Here is a 19,430-nt window from a genome sequence, read left to right on the forward strand (position 1 = left end):
TGGATCACCATACCAGGTAAGGAACCACGACTGGTTGAGATATTTGTTGAAGGCAAAAGTGGACAGAATGGGTAGTGGAGGAAGGTAATTACAAATACCAGCTGTCACCATGGGATCAGTTACAGAAACAGGGACTGTAATTGTCATGAGTATTTCTTTGTTATTTGCTATGAGTGTGTGTGTATCTCTTTGTTTTCTTTCTTTTCCTTTCTTATTCCTTTTTCATGTAACATAGGATGCATTGATTTTTATATCATAGTATTTAAGTATTGTTAATTTTACATCATAGCATTTAAGTTATGGAATATCAAGGAAAAGAGTCAAGCATCACTCAGTGACTTTACCTCCTCTTCTGGGGAAGCAGTTAGTGCATTTTTGTTGTACAGGATAGTTGTATCATGTTACGTGGAATTATGACTTTGTTATTATCTTTATTTGGAGATTAAGTACGGTTTAAGGAGATATGTATGGGTGCCAAGGTGACAAAAGTTAGTTGTGTGATGCTTAATTTTATGTGTCAACTTGACTTCCCACAGGGTTCCCAGATTAAACATTCTTTCTGGGTTTGTCTGTGAGGGTGTTTCCAGATGAGATTTGCATTTGAATGGTGGACTCAAGAAAGTAGATTGCCCTCCCCAGTGTGGGTGGGCATCACCCAATCTGTTGGGGGCCGGAATAGAACAAAAGGCAGATGAAGGAGGAATTTGCCCCTTGTTTCCTGCCTCCCTGTTTGAGCTGGGACATCTCATCTCATCTTCCCCTGCCCTCAAACTAGGATTTACATCATCAGCTCCCCTAGTTCTCAGGCCTTCAGATTTGGACTGAATTACACCACTGCTTTCCTGGGTCTCCAGCTTACAGGTGGCAAATTGAGGGACTTCTTAGCCTCCATAATCACATGAGCAATACCTCATAAGCAACTATATACACAATATATATATATTTTCCTACTAGTGCTATCTCTCTGGAGAACCCTGGCTTACACAAAATACCTTTTTCAATAAATTTATCAACATATCTACAATGAAGCAACCATCTCTTCCTTTTGTTCTGCTCTTCCTCCTGAGTTACCAATTGCAGTGAGTGTCAACATCATTCTTCTGCCTGTGGCTCTGATAACATCTGCATCATTTTCAGATCCTCTCCTTCAGTGTATGGTGATGTCCTATCTTGTTTTGTGGAATTATCTCCCTTTTCCAATTCCCACTATTACCACCCTAGTTTAACTCTTCGTAATTCTGGCCAGTATTATGAACGATGTTGTACATTTCCCCACATCTAACATGTAGGGGCCCAGGCCTGATCAAGCTAGTCATTGCTGCTAAAATCTGAGTAGATAGTGGTAAAGGGTTAATACAGCCCAGATGAGCATCATCAGAGTAAGATAGCCAGTCTGAACTAGAGAGAGGGAGTTTCAAGATAAAACATTGTAAACTGAATGGGATGCTGACAGTGATGGGGCAAAGTAGTTGGTTGTGGATAAAACACTGGAGCTATTCTCGAATTCATGGGCTGATGCCTTTAGGGACTATTTCTTGCCAAGTGTGTTACAGTAGTAATTAGAGGCATGGCAAGAGAACAAATATGTCTGTTATTTTATGCATTCGTTCAGAAAATATGATTTGAGGCTCTGCCACATTCCGAAGTCAAATGATATAGAATAATTGGGGGCATAGTCTACTTTAAGTGGGGTGGCCAGAGAAGGTTTCTGTGAGATGATGACGTTTAAACTTTTTCTATAAGGGTAAGAAGGAGCATGGCAAGAAAAGGGTTAAGAGTGAACTGTCAGATATAACAGTCTCCTAATCTTTCTCCATCTTTTACTTCATCTATTAATAGAGAATTTGTCCCTAGAGTAAGTGATGATGATGATGATGATGATGATAATGATGATGGGATTATGATGAGGATAGTGATATTGAAGATAACAATAATGATGTCCCTGGTGACAACAACTGATACAGTAAAATTCTCATGAAGGCAGAGACCATGTGTCTATTATTTGCTGCTTTATCCTCAGCATCTATCACAGGCACAACAATGATATTCAACAAATGTTTGTTGAATGAACGGAAGCATGAATGAAAGATGATGATAATGACTAGGAGTGGTTCAATTCAGTTGAGTTGATGATAGTGTACCATATACCTCAAAACCAGAGACTGTCAATTTTTGTCTGTTTCAATTGCTTTTAAGGAAATGAACCATTCCAGTGATACCCTATCTTAAACAATTAATTTTCACCTTATTCTGTTGAGCATTATCACCTGGTATTTAGCACATTGTTAATTATCACTTTGTAACCATTTGTAAAGTGTGAAAAAGCCTGCTGCACAGATTTTTCTCTTCCACTAATTGTGTTTCTCTCCAACCCAGAGCAGTGACAAGCAGAAAACATAGCGTTTATGGTAACATATCTAAAATAAACTGATGACAACTTTTCTTCTTAAAAAAGAAAATGCCAGTAATTCTTCTGCATGTACTGACAAAAGACAAAAAGATATTATGTAGAGTATTGGATGCTCCATTGGAAAATCCATAATAATGTACCAGAAAAAAAAAGGAAAGAAATCAAGATGGGCTTGCAAGACGGACTTGATTATGCATGTCAAGAATTTATCCCAATTGATTTACAGCAATTTTTTTAATAATTTTATTTTTAAATTTGGTTGAGTTTTGAGTGTTAAGGACACAGGTACTTGAGATAATACAGGTACATGAGGGAAATAATATGCCCTGATTTCTTACTCTACTCTCATCCATGAGTTTTGTCTTTCTAGGGCTAGTGCTTAACACAATGCCAAATCAGTTCTGTATACCTATATATATATATATATATATCAATATAGTACTGATAGAGAAGAAGGAAAAATAATAGTTTTGGAGTCAATAATACATACAGAATTCAAATCTGAACTGTGCAACTGGCTCTCTAAGTGACTTTGGGAAAATTGTATGATTTGCCTCTGATTTTCAGTTTCAACATCTGCAATAATCATGAAGATTAAATTACACCCAGCATAAAGTAGGTACTCATTGGATACCAGTTACCTAAATCTTTCTATATTCAACAAAGTGTCATATCAGAGCAATTGTCAAGCAATGGCTGGGACTAAAATTTACTAAAACTAAAACTGCTCAAATAAGCTCTTAACTTTATTATCCTTTACACCTACTGTGTGTACAGTTTAGTGACAGATATCTTTGAAAATACATTAATGCATAAAATATGGGCTTTGGCATTAGCCTATAATATATGAATGTATATAACTCTATGCACTAATAATTCTGAATCAATGTTTATTAAAAATTAAGTAAAATTAAATTTTGAAAAAAAGCATTATCTTATTCTAATACTATATTATCATATTATGCAATCATGAAACTATACTTAAATGTCTTATGTTTATATTATTAAAGCTATTATATGATTGTGTATGGATACAACTTTGTTATATTTCTTAGAGTTACCTCTCCTCCCAATGCTTCCTAATTCCTTTCTCCCCTTCCAATACAAGAAATATAAATCATCCACTACTTAATATAGAATTATTGCTACAGGAAACAGACACAAGCCAAACCTTGTTTCTTGACCTATGAATATCAAGACATTGCAAGGACCTGAGTTTAAGGAACATACAATCTAGAAAGTCCAGGAATAATCAGAAAAGGTTACATATGTACTGTATGATTCCAACTAGATGACATTCTGGAAAAGGAAAAACTAGGGAGACAGTAAACGATTCCAGTGGTTGGGCGGTAGGAAATGGAGGAATGAATGGGCAGAGCACAGAGGACTTTTAGGGCAATGAAAATACTCTGTATGATACCTTAATGATGGATACATGTCATTAAACATTTGTCAAAACCCGCAGAATGTAGAATGCCCACAGTGAACAGTAATGTACTCTACGGACTTTGAGTGACTATGATGTGTCAATGTAGGTTCAGCAATGTAACAAATGTACTACTCTGGTAGGGGAATGTCGATAATGAAGGAAGATGTGCATCTGTGGGGCATGGGGGTTTACGGGAAATCTCTTTAACTTCTTCTCAATTTTTCTGTGAACCTAAAATTGCTCTAAAAAATAAAGTCCTAATAAAAAAACAAAACAAAAGAAAACAAGTCCAGGTAAAATATCTGTGTCATAAACAATAGTTTTGCAAGAGTACATGATCAATCAGAGTTGATTCCTCACACTACAGTCCAGTCAATGTTTCTAACAGTTGGATAGTGAGGAGATGAGAGATTAGGTGTTTGTGTGGACTTGAGAAGAAGCTGTTTCTAGAGCTGGATATGGGGGCGAGGGGATGAGAATGGATACAATCCCAGATAGGTTTGGAGATTTGAGAGGAAAGAAGACCTTGAGCTGCTTCCAGATTGTGTCTCATAGATCTCTCTGTCAATCCTAGTGTGCATTAGAAATGATAGAGTAAAATTTATGTGGGATGTTTATGCAGACAGCCCTGAGGCTCCCTTATAAACATTGTGTGTGCAAAGGAAAAAGTAGCAGATTGTTTCTGGTATGTTCTAGAAAGGAACAGAACTGGCAGAGAGAGCCAGTAAACCTGGTGAGGCCATGTCACTAGTACTGGAAAGAAGCAGCCATTATCTGCCTGAGCTAATGATCAGAGATATGGTAGGAGTGAGGATGTCACATAAATGTCACCTAAAGTATATAGCAACCAAGAGCCAAGTGATTTCTTTTCCAACTCAGAGAATAGGCCACCATGCAATTTCCTGGAAATTCAGACAGCATCTGGGAAAAGGGGCGTACAATTCCTGAATTGAATGGGATTACCGTTCAGTCATTTATTGGGACAGGAGCTCAATAATAGAGTTTGTTTTAAAGAAATTTATAGTTGCTTATCTTGAAAACAAAGTTGGCTTTCTGATATTCATACTTCTCGCATAACTAAAAATCCAACAAAAACAATTTACAAACACAAAATAAAGAAATACATCATCTATGAACTTTTGGTTTTGGCTCTGATATATAAAATGCTTGGAAGTTGGCGCTGTCATCCTAATAACAAGAACAAGCTGAAGAAACTGAGAACAAACAACTTTTCTTAGAACCATCAGAGATTTGCATTCATAGAGCAAATTGCCACCCCAAAATTTGGAGAAACAGGTGAATCCAGAGAGTCACAATCAAGATTACCTGGAGCAGAAGTTGCTGGAGAAATAAACTACTAGAAAGATTCATATGATAATTTTTGATGAATTGTTGGAGGCTGAGTATGGGCTAAAATGAGTGAGAAACTGCTGGGGTTGGAACCTTTTTAGAGGGACCCCCACACTTTTTCAGGTTTTACCTCCAGGAACCCCACCAGGTTCTCCAGGTGAAGTTTTGAAAAGTCTTTACCATAGCTTTTTCCAATGTGGGGGAAGGAAAATTACCCAACTCCAGCCCCCTCTAGCCTCCTGTGTCACCAAAGGAGAAAGAAAAAATTTAGAAACACCTGCGAATGTCATAGCCCAGGGACAGGGCTACTAAAAGATTAGGATTTGATAATAAGATTATAGAATACTTCCCCTCCCCCACACCTTACTACTGTGCTAACAGAGCTCCAGTATAATAACACAGCATTAAAACTGAAAGAGCTTCATGACACAGACTCTTTCTTAAGAGAATCACTTAAGGAAGACCAAAATCAAGAGAGGAAAAAAAAAGAAAGACATTAGAGGAATTTGAAGCCTCTGGGACCTACAGCTACAACAAATATGAAAAAGAGCCCACTACTAGCCAGATTAAATAAATCCTCACACTATGATCTATATACCTTAGTTACCATTACTTGATACATCATGCCTATCTTTCAACAAAAAAATTACAAGCCTTGCCTAAAAGCAAGAAAAAAATCAGTCCAAATAGAGAAAGTAAACATCAGATCCAAACTTAGAAATGGCACAGATGTTGGAATTATCAGATAGGGAATTTTAAATAACTATGATTAATATGTTAAGGGCTCTATTGGAAAAGTAGGCAGCAAGCAGGAACAGATGGTTAATGGAAGCTGAGGGATGAAAACTCTGAAAAATAATCCAAAGGAAATGCTAGAAATCAAAGATACTCGAACAGAAATGAAGAATTCTTTTAATGGGTTCATCAGTGGACTGGACACGGCCAAGAAAATAATCAGTGAGGTTGAAGATACGTCAATAGAAATTTCCCAAACAGAAATACAAAGAGAAAAAAGAATGAAAAACAAACCCAGAACATCTAACAACTCTCAGAAAATTTCAAAATGTATAATATACGTGTATTTGGAATACCAGAAGAAGAAAGAGCAAATGGAGCAGTAGAAATAGATGACTAAGAACTTTGAAAATTAATGACACACACCAAATCACATATTCAGAAACGTCAGAAAACACAAACAAGGTAAATATCAAAAAAAGTACACCTAGGCATATCATAATCAAACTGCAGAAAAACAACAAAAACAAAAAATTAAAAATCTTGGTGAAGCCAGAGAGAGGGAAAAACTAACTTACCTATTGAGGAGCAAGGATAAGAATTACAGTGAACTACTCAGCAGAAAACACGTAGGAAAGAAGAGGATGAAATGAAATATATAAAGTATTGGGAAACAAAAATCACTGAACTAAAATTATTATCCAGCAAATTGACCTTCAGAAATAAGGGGGAATTTAAACCTTTCTCAGACAAACGAGAACTGAGGGAATTTATCGCCAGCAGACATGACTTGCAAGGTACGGTAAAAGAAGTTCTCCAGAGAGAAGGAAAATGATGTAGGTCAGAAACTTGGATCTATGTAGAGAAAGGGAAGGCATCTGAGAAGAAATAAGTGAAAGTAATTTTTTTCTTATTCCTAATTTAGCTAAAATATAACCTTTATTTTACAATATTATCAAAAAATGAAATATTTATGTATAAATCAAACAAAATATGTGTAGAATCTATATGTGGAACACCAGAAAACTCATAAAAAAAATCAAAGATCTAAATAAATGGAGAGATATCCATGCTCATGGATTAGAAAAGTCAATATTGTTAATCTTGAATGTAATCAATAGATTGAATATAATCCCAAGAAAACTCCCAGCAAACTGTTTTGTAGATATCAAAAAGTTCATTCCAAAGTTTATATTTAAATACAAAAGTCATTGAGTAGCCAACATAATGCTTAAGAAGAACAAATTAGAGGACTTGTATTACCTGACTTCAAGACTTATTATAAAGCTACAGTGATCAAGAGAGTGTAAACACACAGATCAATGGAATAGAATAAGGAGAACAGTAGAGCCACAGAAACATAGTCAACTGATCTTTGTCAAGGAACTAAGGTAATTCAATGAATAAATAATATTTTTTGCAATAAATGGTGCTGGGGCAATTGGATGTCCATATGCAACAGAATGAATCTAAACACAAGCATTACACTTTTTCACAAAAGTGTACTCAAAATGGGTCATAAACTTAAATGTAAAACACACAACTGTAAAATTTCTAGAGGAAACCATGAGAAAATCTAGATGGCTTGGGTTTACCCATGAGTTTTTAGATATAAGACCTAAAGCATGACCTATGAAAAAAAAATTTACACTTTATTAAAATTAGAAGCTTCTACTCTATGAAAGACAGTGTTAAGAGAACGAAAAAACAAGTCACAGATTGGAAGTTTAGTATTGGCAAAACACTATCTGATAAAGGGTTTTTTTTTAATCCCAACCATTCAAAGAACTCTTAAAACTCAAGTATAAGAAAACAAACAACCCAAATAAAAAAGTGAGCAAAATATCTAAACAGGCATGTCTAAAAAGAAGATATACAAATGGCAAATACAGATGAAAAGAGATGTAACATCATTTGGTATTACAGGAATTCAAATTAAGACAACAATGAGATCCTATTGCACACATATTAGAATGGCTAAAATGTAAAAATAATACAAAACAGACAATACCATTTGCTGGTGAGTAGGCAAAACAGAAAGAACTGTCAGTCATTGCTGAGGGGAATGCCAACTGGTACAGTCACTTTGGAAGACAGTTTAGTAGTTTCTTACAAAGCTCAAAACAGTCTTACCATTCATTTCAGCAGTTGTGCTTCTAGGTATTTACCCAACTCATTTAAAAACTATGTCCACACAAAAATCAGCAAGTGAATGTTTACAGCAGCTTTACTCATAATTGGCAGAAACTGGTAGCAACCGAGATAGCTTTCAATAGGTGAATTGTTGATCTGCGGTACATCGATACAATGGAATATTATTCAATAATAAAGAGAAATGAGCTATCAATCCATGAAAAGACACAGATGAAGCTCATTAGCTAACGCTAAGGAAAAGAAGAAGAGTTTGAAAAGGCTACATACTGTATGATTCCAAATGTGTGATGCTCTTAAAAGGGCAAAACTTCAGAGATGATAAAAAGATTGGCATGTTGTCAGAGAGGAGGATAGAGGTGAAGAAGGCTGAATAGATGAAGCATAGAGGATCATTTTAGGATAATGAAACTATTCTATATGACATCGTAATGGTGATTACATCACACTATGCATTTGTCAAAAGCCATAGAACTTTATAGAATTGAAACTTACTGTATGCAAATTAAAAGAATATGCATATATAGGAGCACAAGTAATGTGGTTGGATCCCAGGACAAAATGTAGAATGAGACAGAACAATCTAATTGTATTATGTATGTAAGAAACAATTTCACTGAATGGGGTGGGGGAAAATGTTGTTGCCCTAAGTAATTTTGGAAATGAGTAGAGTCTGAGACTAAATGCAAAAGAAATTGTACACAGGCATTGCAGTCTAGTGGTGAAAGTTCTTTCCTACAAGAGTACTGGTTAACAGTTCTGATACTGCTATAGATGTATACAAGAATTACACAATTAAGGCAGACAATAAAAGCCAATTTTCTTGCTGCTGGAGTGGGAATTTATAGACAATCAAGAGTAAGGAGGTAATCTTTGTAGTAATGGACTACAGTTGGAGTCATCAGTATGAACTCATGTTTAGCTTAATATAGATAGAGATGATTACAGACAGAAATATTTATAGATATATGTATATACATGGGTTAATATACACATACGAATATTTCCTTGCTCTTTCAGCTTAGAAGGTCTAGAAGCATCAACACCTCAGTAGCCACAAACACACCTAGTACTTAGATCTTGGTTTCTAATACCTTTCTTACAGCAAAAGGAACCAGGCCTTCTTAGAGATTTGGCTGACTCAAGGATTGGATAGGGTATATAAAAAACAAGCCTTGAATATCTTGTAGTGAAATAGTGCTTAAAAAAAATGCAAACACAATAATAGAAATATGTCAAAGGGACACAGAAGCCAATTGGAAAAGCTCCCAATGACCAAAGCTGGAACTATTAGAGCAACCAAATAAATAAAATTGTATTGGATCATAACTCAAAACATAAAATCAGTATCCATGAATCTATGCTGATGTAAACATATAAATCAATAAATAGGAGAAAACAGACAAATCTCTCATACAAATTTCCAGATAATTTATGCAGTACTTAAAGTATAAAAGGATCAAAAAAGAGGAACTTTGCGGTGGAGAAACCTGACAAGCAGTACCTCAGCCTGGCATCAAGGTTAACATCAGTAGTGATAAGCCCTGTCGGTAGTATGTACCCTCAATATGATGTGAAGAAAATGCCTCTTTATCTCTTTGGTCTTCCTCACAAAAGCACATAATCCCACTATAACCTTGAGAAAAATGTCAAGCAAATCCCAGTTGAGGTACAATTTACAAAATGCCTGACCATTACTCAGCAAAACTGTCAAGGTCATTGAAAACAAGGAAAGTCTGTAAAACTCCCACAGCTAAAGGGAGCCTAAGGATAAATGATTACTAAATGTAATGAGTGTAAGGTGGCAATCTGATGGGATCTTGGAAAGGCAAAAAGACATTACATAAAGACTAAAGAAATCTCAATAATGCCCAAATTTTACTTGATGATAATATATCAATATAGTTTCATTAATTGTAACAAATGTGCCATGTGAAACATTAATTGTAGGGGAAACTGGATGTGAGTCATATGGGAACTCCATAAATAATCTTCACAATTTTTCTCCAAATCTAAAACTATTCTAAATCAAACGTTTATTAAAAAACATAACCAGTAAAATTGAGTAACATCTACAACTTAATATACTTGATGATTTAGTTTTGCTAAAACTTCTCACTTTGTTTAATAGTAAAAATATATTCCTGTAGTCTGGTTTTATATTTCTACTGTATTTTTATTTTTCCTCAATGAAACTATTGCAGAGATTGTTCTTTATTTTCATTTATATGTTGCATAAAACTGTATTAATCATTTTAATGATTCATTTGCAAGTCAGGAAAATCAACCATTATATGAACCCAAAACAGTGCCAGCAAGCCATCCACCATAATTAGATTTACCTGTTAACTTTCTAAACTTGCTTCCTTGAAGATAAGTTTAGCTATAAGGTATAATTGAAATTAGATGGAATAAATTCATTACTTTAATGCATATGTACACACATAATTTAGAGTGATAATAGAGTTATAATACAATATAAAATATTTACACCATAACCACCAGCAATGAGTGTGTGTATGTAAGTATATATATATAGAGGGAGAGAGAGAGAGAGAATATATATGTGTGTGTACATGCACACATCATAGGGATACATTCACTACTTTAATATGTTATTAAGCTATGAGATTAAATGAACATGGGAACATGGTTTACACATTTGCATAATTGGGGACAAAAAATCTCAATTAATCCTTTTTTTGGCATTGGACAGCCTTGAGTTAAAGAAGCCCTCCATGTATTGCCACTGATTTATATGTAAACTGGAACTACCTATTTCAAGTCAATAAGAATAAGAGCTACTATTTTTAGAACATCAATTAGTGCATTTATTGCTTTATATATATTATCTTATTTCATCCTCTTAACAATTCTTTGTGAATTATTTTACCATTTTGTAGATGGGGAAATTGAAACTCAGAGAAGTCAAGGAATTGTTCAAGAAAACATAGATAGTAGAGATTGAAATCCAGGGTTTTCCGATGGCAAAGTCCACTGTGTAATATACTACAACGTCTTCTCAGTATCCTAAATCGGAAAAACAGGTTGGCAGCTATCTTAAGAAATACTGATTTAGTTGGGCTTACTTCTCTCTGCATGAACTATTGGCTCTCAATGTATAGTTGCTCAGAGATGAATGATTTGTTTTTAGCTAGTGCCAGTATCGTCCACTTTCCCCCACCCCTCATCCCATGCCTGAGTTCCTGTAGAAGGAATGTTTTTCATTAATATTTTATCCTCAGGAAAAAGCCCAACAAATATTTTCATTTGGCCACCCCTTGTAAAGATCAGAAAGTTTTTAAGATTGGGAGATTTCATGCAGTATACATCCCAAAGAAAAATCAAATTATCACGATGTGCTCCTTTAACATTTTGTTCAGTAAAGCCCTTGTAACTAGAAAACATATAACAGACACACATATTTTAAATAGTACTTTTCTTCGAGTATGTTTTAAATGATAAATATGTAAGTGAACATTCATTGAAAAGGATTACAGTCACCAAACATCTTTGAATTCTGCCACCTTTCATAACTGTTTCACATGAGTTCTTTACACCTATATCAGGAAAATACTTTTTTAATATTGTAGCAAATTATACTTCATATATATATTTGAAATATATCCACCGCTAGACAGAGAGAGAGAAAAGAAGTAAGCAAGGGAAGTTATTATATCTAATATATGTTGGTTATTTTTATCTATATCTTCTAATTTCTTCTTCACAATTTTTTATGAAGAGGTTAGGTTAGGTTATTAGTTTTCTATATAAACCAAGTGTGTCTGACCCAAGAAACACGCCAATTCCAATTTACGTATTTCTACCTCAAGTTACCACGTTAAAAGAAAGCTAGATATGATATTTTCTAAGTGCCCTTCCCCAATAATGATCTCCACTTAGAAAACGTTTCTGAGTTTGGATATTATTTTAAAATTGTAGTTTTTGTTAATAGGATTACTGAATCAAAGAAAGCATAGAGGCAATTGTGTCCAACCTTTTATTCTTCAGCTGTGGGGAATTTCCCCTTAAGAGGTCACATTTCAAACATTACATGCCTCCTGGCCAAATCAAAATTGGAACTCTAACTCTGGTCTTCCAGCACAAAGTACATTGCCCTGACCATTATGAATATTCTATTTCCCTATGAACCTACTGAGGGCAAGCTGGCATAGAAAATATGAGGGACAGCCTCAGGCTATGATTGATGAGCATCTGCCCATTAATGGTGTAGCCTGTGATCAAGATCATAGCCCTCTGTTTTGCAAACTGAGAACCACTAATTATTCATATAGAGCTAATCCTTCCCCAGACAAACTCTAAAAGACACTCTAACAAACTACAACGTTTTGGCATTAATTTACAATGGGATATAAAATGTGGCAGAATCACCAGCTCTATTCTATTTACTGCACACATACTGATTACTTACAATGTTGAAAGTGTAGACATGGATATTATGAGTATCAAACTTGAATACCATTCAGTCAACTCACAGTATGGATTTTAGTGCTACAGGGAAAAATAGGGGAAATGGCTCAGAAGATAGATCATGTTGGGGAGCCCTTGAATAGCAGAATGGTAAATTATGACTTAATTTCTGTAGCAATTAGAAGATGTTGAAAGTTGTGGAGTAGGCAAATTACATGATTAGAGTTATATGTCAGGAAAATTGATTTTGCAAATATGTTATAGTTCCAAATATTGTTCTTTTCCTACCTAAGATTGATTTTCCCATATTCTTGAGAAACTGCCCCATTTTTCTTTAGAAAGCCACCCTATCCCTAGTGATAAAAGTGCTTTCAGTCAATTGAAGGGAAAAAGAGGTAGTAGCTAGGACTATTTTGATGCTGTTAATATTGTCAAGAGGAAATGAAATTCTCATCAGGGAGACATTGATGGTTTTGCTTCTCAGTCAAGTGAAGAGCTACAGGGAAAGAGGGAAATGGAGGATTAAAGGATGCCTCATTTTGATCTTGGGAGATAGGAAAATTGTGATGGTCTGGACATATTTAATGGTGTCTGATGGAAAATTTCGTTTAGAAAAACCAGGAGAATAAGATCCTTGCCCTGCCAAATAGTTGTGTGACCTTAAATGAGCCCTCTGCCTTCTCTATTCTTTAGGTGTTTTCACTGTGAAATGATGGAGTTGAACAAAATGATCTCTAAATTTAATCCAGATCTAAGATCCATATTATAACTGAAATGACCATTTTTATTTTATCATGGAAAATTCAATTTCTTGGATGATTACTCATTATTTGAGATCCTTATGTGAGCATAAAGTTCATTTCATACGCTATTACAGAAACAGATTCTAATTAAACCTTAGAATGCAGAAACATTGCATTAAGTTCAATTTATGATAGCAACAACTAGGAAAGACTGTTTTGCAATACCATAATAAATGCACTACTGCATTGTCAGTATCCATGATGTCTTAACCTAGATTTCCCCCTCCTCTTCCTCCTGGGGACCCAGGAAGGATCTAGTGAAGCCTCAATCCTATGACTATAGATGGGCTAACATAGACCACAATTTTAATACTCTGAGGACTCACGATTAAGTAAGCCATCTTGATAATCTGGTCCTAATTGCAGAGACTGAATATCTCCTTTATATTTGACATCAAGCCTAGCCCTATAAGTGTAGAAATAGGATCTCAATCGAGTTCTCTGCACCTGAATCTATTTGATTCAACATCATGTACACAGCACCAAGCAAAGTGCCCAGAACAAGTTAGAAGCTCACAATACCATTTATTAGATGAATTAATGCTGGGTCTTTGTGTCAATTACTTGTCTAAAGGCCAGAAAATGTCTTAAATGTACTTTCTTTGTTCTGCTGGTATTGCCACTGTCCCAGTATTCTCCACTGAATTCTTTGATCTGCATAGATTCAATAATTTTTTAGTACTCTCCACAGTGAGTGTTCTCAGCTCCTATGGCCATGGATATTACAAACCTTATACCCTTGTATCTTAGCTTCTCTCATTCAGCATATTCTGCCCTAACTTGTTTGTGGTTGAGGTTTTTGTTGCTGCTGTTTTAATTGTATATTTTTGTCTGTTTGTTTTGTTTAGTTTCTTGACAGGCATCCTTCAAGGCAAAACTCAAATTAATCTGACCTATGTACTTCTGCCCCTTTGCTTTGCCTTTGAACACCCTTTTTTCCCCAACATGCCAGGTCCTGAGAAAGGAATCTAGATAAGCCACCATTCTCACAAAACTAGAAATTTTCAATGCATTCACCTCTCACTCAGGCTGTAAATGAAATCATCAACATACTAATTGAGTGTGGTGAAATTGAAGGAGTTCAGAAAAAGAGCCAATTGACTAGCTTTTGATCACTTTTAGAAGTTTGACTTTCATTCTGAGCCAGTTTGTTTTTTCTCAATTGTGAGGTTAAGAGACTTGCTTAGATCTCTCTGGATTTCTTTCCAGTTTTAATCTATACACCTAAAACATATATCTTGATAAATTTTCAGTGATGTTAGAGATATGTTTTTACTTTGTTTTGTTTTTATTGTGAGGCTTCAAAAACTCAGAGAAAACCTGCTCTTTCAGCCATTGGCTGGGTAGCCATGATGTAGGTTTACTTTCTTCCATCACGGATCCATCTGTGACATTTTTATAAGAGGAATTTTTATGTTGTATGTGAAAGCAACCAACTTGTAGGCAAGCAGATTTTGCTTCAAGTCATCACTCCAATATGTGCTATGTGACCATGGGCACATGCTGCCTCGACTTTCTAAGCTTCAGTTTACAAATACGTTATATGTAAAACTTATTACCTAACTCATGATTTATAGTGAGGTTACATGAGTTGTTGAATTGAACCCAGTGTCAGGCACATGAAAATGCTTATTAGGTCTAAATATCATCATTAATCCTACTATCGTAGACACATTCTTTCTAGAAACCTTCTTGCAAATGTCCATTCTGTAAGTATGAGGGTGCTCATGAACATTGCTGATGCTTCAATGCTGAGACTCCTGTGAAAGTCTATAGTCCATTAATTAATCCTCAGTAGGTAGTAGTTTGCTCTTTGAAAACAGGATCTTTTCCTCAAATTTATCTCTCTCACTAACCCTAGCACAGGCTCCAGCACATCATATGTGTACTGTTTAATATCTGTTTATGGAATCATCTTGTCACTGTGCTATGACTAAAGGAACACAACATTTTTCTTTTAAACTCGATTTCCAGTGGCAAGCTTCAACTCCATAACCCTGTATTTTAAAGTCTGGTGAGAATAGTATAAATCATTTATCCTGAGATGGAACATATGTGGCATGCCTGTATCTTGGCAGATTTATTAATAACAGCATTTTTTTTCTATAGAGTCTCCATAATGCCTTAAATATTTTCAACAGAATGTTCCAGAAGGCCATTACCAATGCATGAGAGAGGATGAAACCTCTTTCACAATCTAGATCTAATTTTCTCATTATTTTTATATTGAAAGTGAAACCCAAGGAATTTAAGGGACTTTCCTGTGAAAATCAAGATTTCTGGTCTCCCAGGTTTAGAATTTTTAAATTGTGAAATTGTGGAGGGTGCGATTTTGAAGGAAAGAGAAGTGGCATTTCTTGATTACCTATGTTTTGTCAAGTCATGTCGTATGTAATATGAATTCACCTTCACATCACTCTAATTACAAAAGTATTTTATTTGTAGATGAGGATACACATAGGAAGCAGTAATGCTGAGATCTGAGCTTCAAATCCTCAATATCCTTTTTCCTTTGTAACTTTCCTCCTTCAATCATGAAATTAAACCCCTACATTTAATAAATAAGTGCCTAATTCCCAGTGTCCTGAGATTAAATGGTTTGTTCAAGGTTACACATCAAGTTAGTGGCAGAGTTGGGTGCGTTTCTGAGTAAGATATTATCCATTTGCCAACCACAGTTCAAACCTTCACCCTCGTGTTTTCTTTCATAAAAGGGGAGCATATGTTTGGCCTCTACTGAAAATATTTGCTTAAAATTAAAAATTTACTTAAAATTAAGTCAAGCTCTTGATACATTGTCAAAGAGTTTAGATTTGAGATCTGTCTATAGTGAGTTTTCAGAGAACACTTCCAGTCACTCAATTCCTTTGGTGCTTCTTTTGATGCCTCCGGAAATATGCTTCATGAACTATGACAGTTCATTCATTTTGTTCATGTTCTTGACTAAATTTGTCCCATGCAGAATCTTTATTACAGTACATCTTAAAGAGGACAAGTCTTAGCAGGTGAATTCCCTTATTAGGCAAACTGAGAGCACCACATACCACACACACACACATACACACACACACACACACACACAACCAAGTAGGTCTACATTTCCCTTTGGAAAACATTGTTTCAGGCAATTTTTATGCTTTAAGCACAGCTTCCCATATTTAATTCATCTACCACCAAAGGGACACACTTTAAGGATAATGAACATCAGTAGAGACCTCTTCTGCAAAACATTTAGCCTAGTGAATGGAAAATTACTTTGAACTCTAGTGATTCCACCAGAATACATCCTAAAGGAAGCCCAGCATAATTGAGGGCAGATGAGGACAACAACAGATCGGTTAATACATTTCTCTGTTATCCTTGCAACAATATTGAGCACTAAATGATGTAAACTCTATCTAGTAAAACTTTCTGAAGATTTTACCCCTGTCATTTGATATTTTGGTGGGTGATCTCTAGCCAGTCCCTCAAACCAAGAGACAGCAAACACAACAATGGCACCAAGAGGCAGTTGTACCTGGTGGCAAATCATAGAAATTCTGGGCTCTGTCTATTAACACTAAATTCTACTCCTTGTACTTCTTGTCATACAGGGCAAATAAGTTTACCTATCTAACCTTTATTTCTTCATTCTTTTTTTTTTTTTTTTGAGGAAGATCAGCCCTGAGCTAACATCCATGCCAATCCTTCTCTTTTTGCTGAGGAAGACTGGCCCTGAGCTAACATCTATTGCCAATCCTCCTCCTTTTTCTCCCCCTCTTTTCTCCCCAAAGCCCCAGTAGATAGTTGTATGTCTTAGTTGCACATCCTTCTAGTTGCTGTATGTGGGACGCCACCTCAGTATGGCCGGACAAGCAGTGGGTCGGTGTACGCCCAGGATCCGAACCTTGGCCGCCAGTAGCGGACCGTGCTCACTTAACCTCTAAGCCACCGGCCCGGGCCCCTATTTCTTCCTTCTTAAAGTTGGGATAATAACAATATTCAAGGAAGGTGGCATTTTCTGAATGAAATAAGGTAATCTTTGAAAAGTAGTTGACAAAATGCCTTGCAACAACAAAGGTTCGATAAATGATTCCTACTTGTACCGCAGGGTACTATCTCTAATGCTCAAAACAACTCTATGAAAGAGAAATCATTGCCCCCATTTCATAGATTTAAAAAACTGAGCCTTAAGGTGGTGCTGTAATTGACAAACTATTAAGTGGTCAAATCAATTTTAACGCTAATCTATTCAGTTCCAAAGCCTATGTGTTTTCTACCCCACCAAGCATGACATTACTGTAACATTCAAGAAGTGGTCATAGGAGGTAAATGAACCTGTTAGCAAGGCACCATTAGAAAGAACAGCTCAATTTCAACCCTGCCAAAACTCTGACCATTGTGTTTGGCAGACACGCTTCAGCTTCCAGATGGATAATGTTGAGCCAAGCCACTAATCAGGTCAGTAGGTCAACCCAGAGGAAGTGTTCTGCAGCTAACATATCCTGGCAGGTCTATCAAAATGTGGTCACGCTCAAAATCTTGTGCTCTACGGGGCATTTCAAGGGTCTTTCAGTGCAGAGGCAAATGATGGGAAATGCCTATCTTGAAAACCTGTCATCCTAAGGTCACCTTCCTTATGCTTCACAGAATTGAACTGCAGGAATCAACCACATAGTTGCACAGACCTTGAAGAATGAAACCCTGCCCCCTAAGGGACATTTTGCAGGATAGGTGTTCTTGCCACCTTCTGGGCAAAGTGCACATCAAAATTTTGCTCTATAGAATAATGTAAACCATGCCTGTTGTAGACAGACGATATAGTGAGAGAAAACAGCATGTATTTAGGACATGGGCCAATATGATGCTATTCCTGGCTCTTGTCACTTGTGATCTTGAACAAGTTGCTTAACTCTCCTGAGTCTTGATTGTTTAGTGTATAACATTGGTGTAATAATACCTACGGCATTGAGTTGATGTGAGTAATAAGGAAAGAAAAGTTTAAAGCACTTGACACAATCATGGGTACATAGCACAACTTCACTTCATCTGCCTTCTCATCACCATCTTGGAGAGAAGTCAAGATGGTGGCGTAGGCAGACTCTGAACTCACCTCCTCCCGTGGACACAGCCAATTTACAACTACTCGTGGAAAAATTACCCCTGAGACAGAACTGAAAACTGGATAAGAGGAACTCCTGCAACAAAGGACAATCCTATTCGAGGTGGAAGAGGCAGAAACTCCCTTCTGGAGAGGAAAAACGCCGCCTTCACAAGCCGCAGCACCTCACGGCCGCCAGGGAACAGCCCACAGGTACGCAGCCTCCCTGGAGGGAGCGGGGCCCTGAGCCGGGAGCACCCCCGCTGTAGGCACTTTGTGGACCCAGCACAATCCAGACGAGTGGCAGAATATCTGACTTTGCCTGCTACTAAAACATTGGGGAGTACCCCCAGAAAAGCTGGTTCACAAAGAAATTAAAACCGGCTCTTAAAGGGCCCACGCGCAAACTCACCCATTTCAGAGAGCAACCTAAAATCACCAGAAAGAAAGGTGCACAGTGCTTTGGTGAAAAGAGACTCACCTGATAGGCTCTGAGTGCATTGCAGTGAGAGGTGAGACCTCTCCAGGGACTGGGACATTGGCGCGGCCATTGTTGTGGCCTGGTGTGGGCGTGCTGACACAGACACCATTGGAGTTCTCCCTGGGGCCTGCTAGCCCAGGTCTACCCCACCCGCTAGAGCACAGATTTAATCACCATCTTGCAATTAAATTACTAAACTCTGACATCTTAAAAACCTCCGTAAGATCAGACATTCTACACAATACATTGAAGCTGATTTACTGAAACTGCACCACTGGCTCTGTAGAAGCCCAGAACCCAGCAATGAATTGATCTAACCATAAGCAAATGGTTACCAAGTGGGTCCTCAACAATCTAACAATCTTACTTCGTTTATCCTTCTCTCATCCTATTGCTTTCCCATTCTCCATGACTACATCAAAACTTCTCCACTCTCCTCAAAAGTCTATTGCTTTCTTCTCCTCCCCCCACCCCTCGCCTTGAACAGATAACCCAAAAGATCCCCTGGAAAATATTTTATAGTATCTGCACTTTTCCTTTTTGGCACAAAATATAGTCAC

The sequence above is a fragment of the Ceratotherium simum genome, chromosome 30 (assembly GCF_057802395.1).
Source record: "Ceratotherium simum simum isolate JZ-2026a chromosome 30, ASM5780239v1, whole genome shotgun sequence".
NCBI lineage: Eukaryota > Metazoa > Chordata > Mammalia > Perissodactyla > Rhinocerotidae > Ceratotherium > Ceratotherium simum.